This window comes from Larus michahellis, chromosome 18 (assembly GCF_964199755.1).
Source record: "Larus michahellis chromosome 18, bLarMic1.1, whole genome shotgun sequence".
NCBI classification, from domain to species: domain Eukaryota; kingdom Metazoa; phylum Chordata; class Aves; order Charadriiformes; family Laridae; genus Larus; species Larus michahellis.
The window spans coordinates 7,679,723-7,690,434 of NC_133913.1; the positions used below are offsets into that span (position 1 = coordinate 7,679,723).

At 53.4% G+C, this 10,712-nt stretch overlaps 1 pseudogene; it reads right to left on the reverse strand.

Moving 5' to 3' along the window:
- Window positions 1-8,397: 8,397 nt before the first annotated feature.
- Window positions 8,398-9,372, reverse strand: LOC141732940 (olfactory receptor 6F1-like; annotated as a pseudogene).
- Between the last annotated feature and the right edge of the window lie 1,340 nt (window positions 9,373-10,712).

The window sequence follows — 10,712 nt, forward strand, 5'->3', positions numbered from 1 at the left end:
GGTGCACACCCATACACACACCGAGGTATGCACACTCACAGGCATGCACACACCCCGACACGTGTGCTGTTGGGGGATTTTTATTGTATCTTTTGAGGCAAATGAAACACATGCTTATGCTTAGATTCAAAAAAAAAAAAACACAAAACAAAAAGCAACCAACAAACAATGACCAAATGATGAATATATTGGACAGAGTCTTACCACAATATGCAGTTCTACAAGGAGTTTGCAAAGATGAGTCAGAAGCCAATTCCTGATATACACTGGCAGAAGCACAGGTGTCAACTGTCATAAGTGATCTCCCTAAGGGTGCTGTGGGGGTGTGGGACCAGTCCCAGATCTGTAAAGTCACTGGTGCCTCAGTGATGAGTATTCACAGGGCAGCAGAGTGTGGCACACCTGGGACAAGCCAGACTCCCCACAGGCTGCAAACGCTGAGGCTGGGGCACCCAAAATTATAATAACCCAGTAAGAAAGGCACTCCTCCTTTTCAAAGCATTCCTTAAAAATGTCATTTATTAGTGCTAAGACTAGAAAGAAAGAGATGATAATATAGGTAACCTTACATCCCTCGAGACGCTGGGAACACTGAGCAGGTCCCATTCACAGAAGAGTTGCCCCATTTTGGTCTGTTGAGTTTTAGAGCATTTTCTTCAAAGGAAACAATTCCATTCATCATTTTAACTCTCAAACACCACGACTCTGCCAGTTGCTTATTGCATGTGAACAACTACGAGCAGCTTTCCCATCCTTGTTTCTTAGGGTGTAAATCAAGGGGGTTGATCAGGGGAGTAAGAAGGATGCAAAGAAGAGCCACTGCTCTGCCTAGTGACCCTTTGGAGGGGGTTCATGTGTAGGTGGAGACACACGTGCCATAGAAACAGGCCACAGCAATGAAATGGGAAGCACGGGTTGAGGCAGCTCAGTGCCTTCCTTCTGCACAGCAGAGCTACAGGACGATTCTTGCTCTGCACCTGTAGAGAAGTGAGGATGAAGTGGAAGCAGCAGAGGGTCACCTCACCAATACCAAACATGATGACATCCTTGTTGGCAGAAGTGCCAGCACAAGCCATGTCCAGGAGGAGGGGTGGCAGATGACTGAACTGGTGCATGTGCCTGGGTGCACAGTAAACCAAATGGGACATGATTATTGTAGGCAGAGCACACAGGGAACTGGCCAGTCCTGTCACTGCCACCAGCCAGATGCACACAACTGATGCGTGATGGCCCGGTAGCACATTGGGGTGCAGAGAGCCAAGCAGTGGCCACAGGACATGGGAGAAGTACAGCTGGGCCATGCAGCACTGCAAGGAGATGGGTTTGTTCCCTGGCCTGAGGAAGCCCTCCAGCACCTTTGGAAGGAAGACACCAGAGAAGAAGCTTTTTGCCTTCTGTTGTGCTGAGCTGGACATTGTCAGCTGTATTTCCCTCTTGGTGGAGGACGTGGCTGTGGGGATTTCCATCCTTCCACTTGTACACTTTTGTCAAGACATCTGGATTTGCATGCAGGAAATAAGATATGTAGTGGCTGCCAAGAGACATTTCTACTGATCAGAAGGGAAGAGATTTACATGTAGAAGAAACCTCTCCTCCCCGAATGGCACCCAGTCCCTGAGCACAGATTTTCTGTGGGGGCCAACAAAGCAGTCACGGGCTCTGCACTTACCTACACCTCTCTTGGAAAGTGCACCCAGTCCCCTCATCCTTGCTGATCTTCTCATTCCCCTGCATGCTCCTTATGAGAACAATTTGATCTCCCTCAGAAATACACCGTTTCGCTGTCCCCATTTCTGTGCTGACTGCCCTCAGTTCCCACAGGTTTAACTCCAGTTTCCAGCCTCAACTCATTCAGCAGAATGAGTGACTTGGGAGCATGGGTGACTTGACAGCATGGGAGCTCCTCAGCAGGGTTGGCAGTCCCCGCTCCCTGCCTCTCCAGGCCAGGACACAGCTCCTTTCCCCAGTATTAGGGAGTTCAAAAGGATGGGGATTGCTTTCTGGGCAGGGAGAAAGGATGAGGAATCTTGTCCACCATGTGCTGGCCATCCCTGGGTGCAAGTTTCCAATGCGGTGTTGGTGGTGTCTGGGGTGGGACGCAGTCTTCTCTTATGTCCATGTCAATGCCAAATGGACTTGTACAGCCCATTGACCTGATGCCATGTCAGGCAGGGGCTAAGACCTTGAATCAAACAGGTCCTGAATGAAAGGAACATGAAGCCTGAGGTCGCTGGTGAGTGGAAGGACAGACCCTGTGGCTTGCATCGGGAAAGCCAAAGAGCTGACAACTGCTTTGGTCTTTCAGCCTACAAGGACCTTCATGTCCCACACTGGAATCTCGGTCTGAGTGCCCAGCAACTGCCGCAGGAGGGTACAGACATTAGATTTGAGGCCACATCCACCAAAGCCTAATGCTGTCCCAGAGGGGTGTCGGTCCTCTTTCCGACATTGGGTGTCAAGGGTGTATGGAGTTCCTGAGCCCATCTCCCCTCCCGAATGTTTGTCTTCCTGGACTCAGGTCCAACCAGGAGACAGTGCAGCCAAGCCTTCCCCCACTTAGAGTGTTGTTCCTCACTCCCAGCAGAAGGAAATGAGTGGCTGCTGGTTCCAGCCTCTGGGCTCGGAGAGAGCTCTGGGAAGCTGGTCCATGTGCTGGGCCAAGGCCCCGCTGCTGTGCCAGGCTGCAGCTGGCGCTGTGCAGGCTGCTTCTTGCTGGAGGACGGGAAGAGTCCATTTCCCAGCTGGGCAAAATAGTGCCCCTCCAGAGTCCTGAGCGCTCTGAGTCTGGGCGAGCACCCGAGCAGCAACGGCAGAGGGCTGAGCCCCGGGGTGGAGCTGACGGCGGACGGCAGGAGCAGAGAGGAGAGGAGGAGGTGGAGAGGAGGCCGCGCAGCTGGAGCAGAGAGCCAAGGCTGGCGGCGGGCAGTGGAGCAGCGGGATGCTGAGGTGCTGAGGCGCAGGTCTGGCAGGGCTGGCAGCACTGCTGCTGGGTGCGTGGGGCTGGCGGCGGTGCATGGGGCCAGGGCTGTATCCGGTGGGTTCCCCGGGGAGCCTAGCTCCAACTCTTCCCTCTCCTTCTTCAACGTGTCTTTCCCCCTCCTGCCTCTCTGCCATCTTTTGTGTCTCCGAGTCTCCCCTTGCTATTTTCCCAATGTCTTCATCATTTCTGTCGGTAGACCTGCTCCGCATTCATGTCTACCTTTGCATGCACCCTCTCCTTCCCCTGTTCATTCTGCAGTTCTTATTGTCCGCAATATAGCCCTCTATCCTTTCCTGTAACACCCACTTCCCCTCTTGGTCTTCTCTCTCCATCCATCCATCCATCCACTGATCTGACTTTTATTTAATCTCCGCATGCATAAATTTCAGCTTACCTCCCTTCCTCCTCTAATCCCTCTGGACACCCACACCAGGATCACTCTTGATCTGTGTTGGTAGGCCCATGTCCCCATCTGTTCCTGTCCTGTGTCACTGCTACAGTTCCTGACAAATTCTCTGCTTCAAGCACCATCAGAGCTGGACCATCTTTAAGAGTTGTTGTCCTTTCGTTCTTCTTTCCCAGCAGCAGCTGCAGGAGGAGCCCAGGTACAGCAGCAGCAGGTGGCAGAGACCCCCGAGGGCATCAGCATCAACATCACTTGCTCGCACCCCAATATAAATTCTTATGACTCCATCCAATGGTACCGCCAGCTCCCGGGACGAGGCCCCGCGCTGCTCCTGAGCACTCTCAAAGACTCCAAAGAGCTGCGGGACCCGCCGGGGCGGCTGCGGGTGTCGGCACACCGCCGCTCCAGCGCCCTGTGGCTCGCCCGGCCCCGGCGCGGGGACGCGGCGGTGTATTACTGCGCCCTGGGAGACACGGGGAGAGGAGCCGGGGCTGCGGCCGGGCAGGAACCGGCGCGGGCGGGGCCGGGCGTGTGTGTCGGGGCCGAGGGGACCGGCCGGGACGGGCCCGCCAGGAGGCGCTGCCGCTCCGCCCGCCGGGGCCGCCTCGCCCCAACCGGCCCCTCGCCCCGCGCCGCTTCCCCCGCCCGACCGGCCCCGGCCCCGGCAACCCCGCACTCCCAGCGGGACGCACACAGAAATCCCCCGCCACACTGCCGCCGCCGCCGGGGCAGGAATGGCGCCGGGAGCGCTGGCCGTGTCCGGCGGAGCCCGGCAAGGGGCGATGGCAGCCGCCGGCCCCGCTGGCGCCCGGCCGGGAGCAGCGCCTTTCTGCTCCGCACAGGGCGGCGGGCGGCAGAGATCCTCCTGCCCACGGGCAGCCGCCCAGCCCTCGCTCCTGCCGCACGGACCGCCCACTGCTGCTGCTTCACGGGCAGGGCCCGGGGATCTCTTCCACCCCACTCACTGGCGTCATTGGGGAGCAGAGGGCAGCCCACCATCCTTCTGCCATGGCCTCGACTGAACAACAGGACAGTACAGGCCTTGTGGAAGTGTGGTTGTGAATGGGGGCTGAAGAGCCCTGCTCCAGGCAGCAGACACCAGAAGACATGAAAATCAAGTAGGCCTTTTGCTTGCGTGGGTATTGACGTTCTGGGGCTCAGGGTGGGAGAAGCATCTGGAGGCTGTGGGTAATGTGGGTAAGTGAAGGGACACAGAAGGACTGCCTGCACAACAGAGAGCTGGGTTGCCATGTCCTCCCCCTGCCAGAGTGAGGCAGTGTGTCTGTCCCTGTGCAGCTGGTTTCTGGAGCAGATGCTCTTCAGAGAGATGTTTCTCTTCAGGTTCCTCCTCTATGGGCAGAGGAGAAGGGAAAGAGTGTGTGACACCTGGGTCCAGGCACTTCAGAGTGTGCCTGGTCCTCTCTCCATCCAGACAGTCCCAGGGACAGGGTGGACATGGGTGGGGGCAGGGGTGCCTTCTCCCTCTCCTGCAGAGCTGGGTGCAGGCCTGTGCAGCTGGCTAGGTGGTGGGTGTCAGGAGAAGTTCTCAAGGGATCTTTGTTCTTTAGATGGCCACTACTCAAACCATGATTCTTTTATGTCTCTAGAGGGCTGCCTTGTGGTAGAGGTCGGGGGACAGGCCCAAAGAGGCCTGGCTGGAGCAGCAGGCAGAGAGTTTTGCTCCACCCTCTGGGCTGTGGTTTGGAGGCCTCTTTGATCGGGCAGAGGTAGAAGAAGAGGTGAAGGTGCAAGCCTCGGGTCCCTCATGCTCGCAGGTCCCTGGGCACCCCCTGAAGAGAGAGCGTGACATGGTCCTGATTTTCCTGTCAGCCCTGGTGGGACTGGCTGACTTTGGTGAGATGTGACTTTCAGGCTGGGGAGACTGAGGCAAGAGTTTGTGCATCCGGTGGTGGAAGGGAGGGGATGTGAGTGCTGACTGCCTGGGATACCTGGGAATGTATCCGTAGGGAGATCAGGGGCTGCGTATGGGTACAGCAAATAATCTGGGAGATGTCAGGAGTAATGGGCGTCAAAGGAGGAACAAGACCTCACCTGAACTTTGCAGCTGCTCAGCATTCCTGAATGTGCTGCTAATACATATTAAGCCTGAAAAGAGGGAAAGGTGCTGGGGAATGGACCAACGTGGCATAGAGCGGCTTCTCTGCTGTATGTATTGGATACAATGCTACCAATCTCTGTAGGGATGGCTATAAACGAGAAGCTGCAGAACAAACAGGGACAAACAGCTCATCATTTCTGAGGCTAGAAAAGTGAGATGGACAGTGGGGACAGTGAGCAAGCTGATGAAGTTGTAGATGGACAGGTCCATTGGCAAGCAAAGCTGAAAGCCTTTTCTGGCTTTACAGGTCATGCCCAAAAGGACTCTGTGCTCCAGTTCCCAGCAGAAATGACCATCCAGGTGGGACACAAGGCAACGCTGCACTGCAATTTCTCCACCAGGGATTCCAATCCCTACATCTTCTGGTACCAGCAGCACCAGACCCAGTCCCTTCAGATGCTGCTACGAGTAAGCAAGTACAGAGCTCATGAGGCATCAGGGAGGTTCTCCTCCACACTGTCTGCAAAGGACTCCCAGGTGCTTCTGCATGTGTGAGACACCGAGCTCCAGGACAGCGCTGCCTATTTCTGTGCACTGAGCCCACACTGGTGCCCACAGCTGGCAGCAGTGCACAGAAACGTGGGGGTGCTCTGAGGAGCAGTTCCCTCCCTGCCACTGCTTGCATGGAGCTCTGAGCTCAGACTGCCCAGCAGTGGCACCTGGGGCTGTGGTGAGGGTGGGCCTCTGCCTCCCCAGCCTGTGCTGCTGTGAAGCACATGCCAATGTGACTTTTACAGCTGTGTCTAGATCCAGGGTCTTTGGTGATGAATAGAACCCAAGAAACCTGACTTGGGCAGGCCCATTGGAGGCTAAACCATAAAGAAGCCAAACCAGGCTTGTAAATGCCTTCTGCTTAGAATAGCTGGTACAGTGGCGTGAGTCCTCAGGGCAAGTAACCTATCAGCTTGTGTGCTTCTTCCCTTTCCCTGTGGCTCCACTGATGGCCACAGCTGGAGAACAAAGCTTGTGGTAGGAGGCACAACTCCTCTTATGGTTTTGCCACATGGCCATAGTAGCCCCAGAAGGGAAGAGCCCTTCCTTGCCCCATATGTAGGCATCATCAAGTGTAAAAGACCCATCAGCCAGATGCTGAACAAGATTCTCTGGTTAAACCCTTCCTGCACTCAGCCACTGCCAGAGAGTGGTCCCACTCTTTTTCATGTCTCTTTTCCTTCTCAGGAAAACCAGCAGTGCTCAACTGGGAGGAACCCCTATGTCCCCGAGCCCATGCTGGTTTCTCTGTCCAACAACTGGTCATCACATCCCAGTGATCTTCTTTCCTGCCATAGGCAACAGGAATCATTCTGGGGATCCATTCTCAGGTGATCCCATCCCAGCAATGCATGTGGAAGCTCAGGTGGAGGGTGCTGACTTTCCAGGTGGACCCCACCCTATGAACTGGAGTCTGTTGCTCATGAAGCATCATCCACTTCACCTGAGAAAGCCTAGGCTAGATTGCAGTTGTCCTAGTGCTGCTGCAGGATGGCCTGCCTCTCCCAAGTGATGTGGGTCTGCTCTGCCAGCCCTGTTGCAGGCTTTGAATGCCCCTGTTTATCTCAGAGGGCTTTAGGAAGCACTGACGGGGAATTGACAGGAGCCTTCAGTGTTCCACACTCCTTTGTGTCTCAGGTCCCTTGGACACTTCAGGTCCTGCTTTTGATTGCTCTCCAGGGCTGCAGAGTGCTTCAACACTCCACAGAGACAGTTCTCCCCCAAAAGCAAGGAATGACAAACAGTGATGGCTACTTAAGGACACATCCAGCCTCAGGTTCTTTCTCCAGCCTCAGTGGGCTGTCGCAGGGATTTTCCCAAGTGCCCCTGAGAAAGAGAGCACAGCTGACAAGGGCAGGCATCAGCCTGTCCTTGGCACTGGTGCCTGGGTCTGGCTGCAAGTCTAGGAGCCAAGTGCCCAGGACAGGTGGACACAGGAAGATCACCTCCAGAAGCACCACTGCTTCCAGAAGGGAGGCGCAGATGTTCAGTATGGATTCAATCATCTCAATGGAGAGCTCTACACTCAGGTGAAATCAGTCCCACACTGATCTTAAAGGTGTGTCTGCCATCTTGATGCCTCCTCCTTCTGAAGTGGTCACATGGACTCCCTTCAGTGTCCTTGTGCAGAAAGAAGAGCTTTGAGAACATGATGCCTCAAATGAAAATTGGAAGGGGGACAAGCAAGTGCCTTTTGGAAGTGCTGACATCCTCCCAATGAGTGAGAGGAGAGAATTGCTGCCCAGCCAGCCTTTCACAGTTCTGCAGTTTGGGGACTTTGCCAATCTCATTGAAGTGTTTCCACAACAAAGCCCAAAACGGGTGGCACGATGGACTGTTAAAAACTGATGTGGAGTTTCAGATGTGGAAATGTCCTGACACATCTAGCATGAAGCATAGTGATTTGCATATTTTTAATTAAATATTTAAAAATACCTTAAGATACAGGATTGAGGGAAGGAGAGGGAGTGTAAATTTTGTTGACTGACTTCTGTTGGGAATAATGGCTATAGGTAGAGATACCAGACATTGCCAAATTTTCTGTTGAACCAGAGCATGATTCTCTGAAACAGCCACGGGATTGGGACATAAATCCTTCCAGAAAATGTCAAACTAAACTGAGAAATACATGCCCCTTTCCTAAAGCAGTGAGCCAGCTGCTGGGAATAATTTAGGGGACACAGGTGAATCCCTGACAAAATGAAGCCCTTGGCAAGCTGGAATTCAAACTTGTGGGATGACCACTCCTCCAGTCTTCTGTTGGAGAGCTGTTTCTCAATGGTATTTGTGAGCTGTGAGTGGAGTGAAATGGGCTCAGTGGGAAACTGGTGGCAGGGTAGAAGTCGTGGGAGGGAGGGGATGTACCTGTTTGCTCCCACTGAGGCCCTTTGAAAAGTCACTTCACTTGTTCTGGAAGGCCCACCATGAGAACAACTCATCTTTGTTTCTGAGTGTGTAAATGAAGGGGTGCAACAAAGGAGTTACAAGTGTGTGAAAGGTGTTCACGAGTTTGTTCAGATCCGGGGAGTTCTGGACCGATGGCTTGACATACAGGAACATGGTGGAACCATACCAGATTGTGACGACACTGAGGTGGGCGGAGGAAGTGGAAAACACCTTTTTTTGACCATGGGTTGACATGATTCTGAGCATGGAAGAGGTGATGTACACGTAGGAGAGCTGGGTAACCACACAGGGGGCCACCAGAACAGTTTAGGAGGTAAGGAACGTTGCTAGCTCCATGGGCCACATGTCACTGCAGGAGAGGGCAAGGCAGGAATCTATATCACAGAGGAAATGATTGATGACATGTGGCCCACAGAACGTCAGCCTGGATGTCAGAAAGGCCAGCAGCGAGACGGACAGACAGCCTCCCAGCCAGGAGCTGAGCACCAGCCGAGCAGAGAGGACACTGCTGATGAGGGAGCTGTATCTCAAGGGGTAGCGTATGGCTAAGCGGTCATAGGCCGTGACAGACAGGAGAAAACACTGAGTGGAGCCTAGGGAGAGAAGAAAGAACAACTGGAGGATGCACACACTGAAGGAGATGGTCTGGCTACTCCCTAGCATGACTCCTATGGCTTTGGGAACAACACGAGTAGTGTGCCAGATCTCCAGAAAGGGGAGATTACGGAGGAGAAAGTACATTGGGGTACAGACGTTGCTGTTCGTCCACATGAGAGCCATGATGGATGCATTGCATGTTACTGTCAAGGAGCACGTCAGTGCAAATACCACCACAAGGGAAACCCAGAAATGCCACGTGCCTGGGAAGCCAAGATGGATGAATTCTTCCACAGTTGTCCCATTTGCTATGTGTCCCCCAGGATTGAGGTTCATCTGCAAAGACAGGAAAGTTTCTGGGAGAGTCTCCATGCCTGTGCTGGTCCTTCAGATGCCACTAGGAGTGAAACTAGAACAAATGATGCCTCACCAACCTCATTGCTTTCTATGTGGAGATGAGAGGCACTGTGGGAAGGGGAGGGGCACTGCCTGGGGTGTACCTTGACTTCATCAAGACCTTTGAAATGCCCTCATGGGTGCACACACATGCACAGCGAGCTATGCACACTCATAGGCATACACACGCATAAATATGTCTGCTGTTGCGGAATTTTATTGTACCATTTGAGGCAAATGAAACACATGCTTACGCTTAGATTTATAAAAAAAAAACAACCAACCGACCACCAAATGGTCAACGTATTGGCCAGAGTCCTACCACCATAAGCAGTTCTACAAGGAGTCTGCAAAGATGAATCAGGAGATGATTTGTTACATACACTGGCAGCAGCACCAATCCTGTGAATGGTGCATGGGACACCTCAGCCTGGCATTGGGTCTATCCCTCAGCACCAGCTCTGCTGCCCAAAGGTGGCCACTCACCATTCCCATTCCAGGGTTGCTACAAGACAATGCTGCAGCTGTTTCTCATCACCAAGGGAAACTGCTCTCCCTTCCAGAGAGTCCTTCTGTCTCTGCATTCCTGCTGCCAGCCACTTTAACCCCTGCTGCATTTGGGCCTTCATGCCCTCTGTGGCAGATCAATCCTTGGTCACAAATTACCACTGCTGAGCAGTTACAAGTTGAATTTCCCCTTCAGTGCACACACAAACTCACACACATGAGCACAACCACACACGTCAGCTGACACACACCCAAAGAGCAACTCATTCATGTGCACTTATAAGGAGGTGTGTGCACACGCATTTCCAAAGGAGCCCATCTCCATACCAACACGCACAGCCACCCCACACACAAATGTGTACGCACAGATATTCACACACACGTGCTTACACTCCTGCATGCATGCATTTGCATACAGATTACATGCATGCTCCTCTACACAGATGCACACACACTAAGGCACACATATACACACACCTACGCCCACACAATTACAAATATACAGACCAGTCACACACATTCATGCTCTCCTCCATCAGTGTACGTGTCTGGCAGTGTGCTCTCCCCCTTTCCCCTCCTTGGCTGCTGCTCAAGCCATAACCATCAGTGGGAGTTGTGATGAGTTGCACCTGGACTTTGGGGGATGGCTGGCAACACAGTCAAAACACTCTCTGGAGTGGGGACCTAGATATTTTGTTCACATGTGAATATGTCTATAGGTCAATTCTCTTACTCTATAAATAGTGGATAGCCCAAGAGCCCTTGGACCTCTCCTGCATGGCAGAGGGCTGCATGCCAGGATCTTCCCT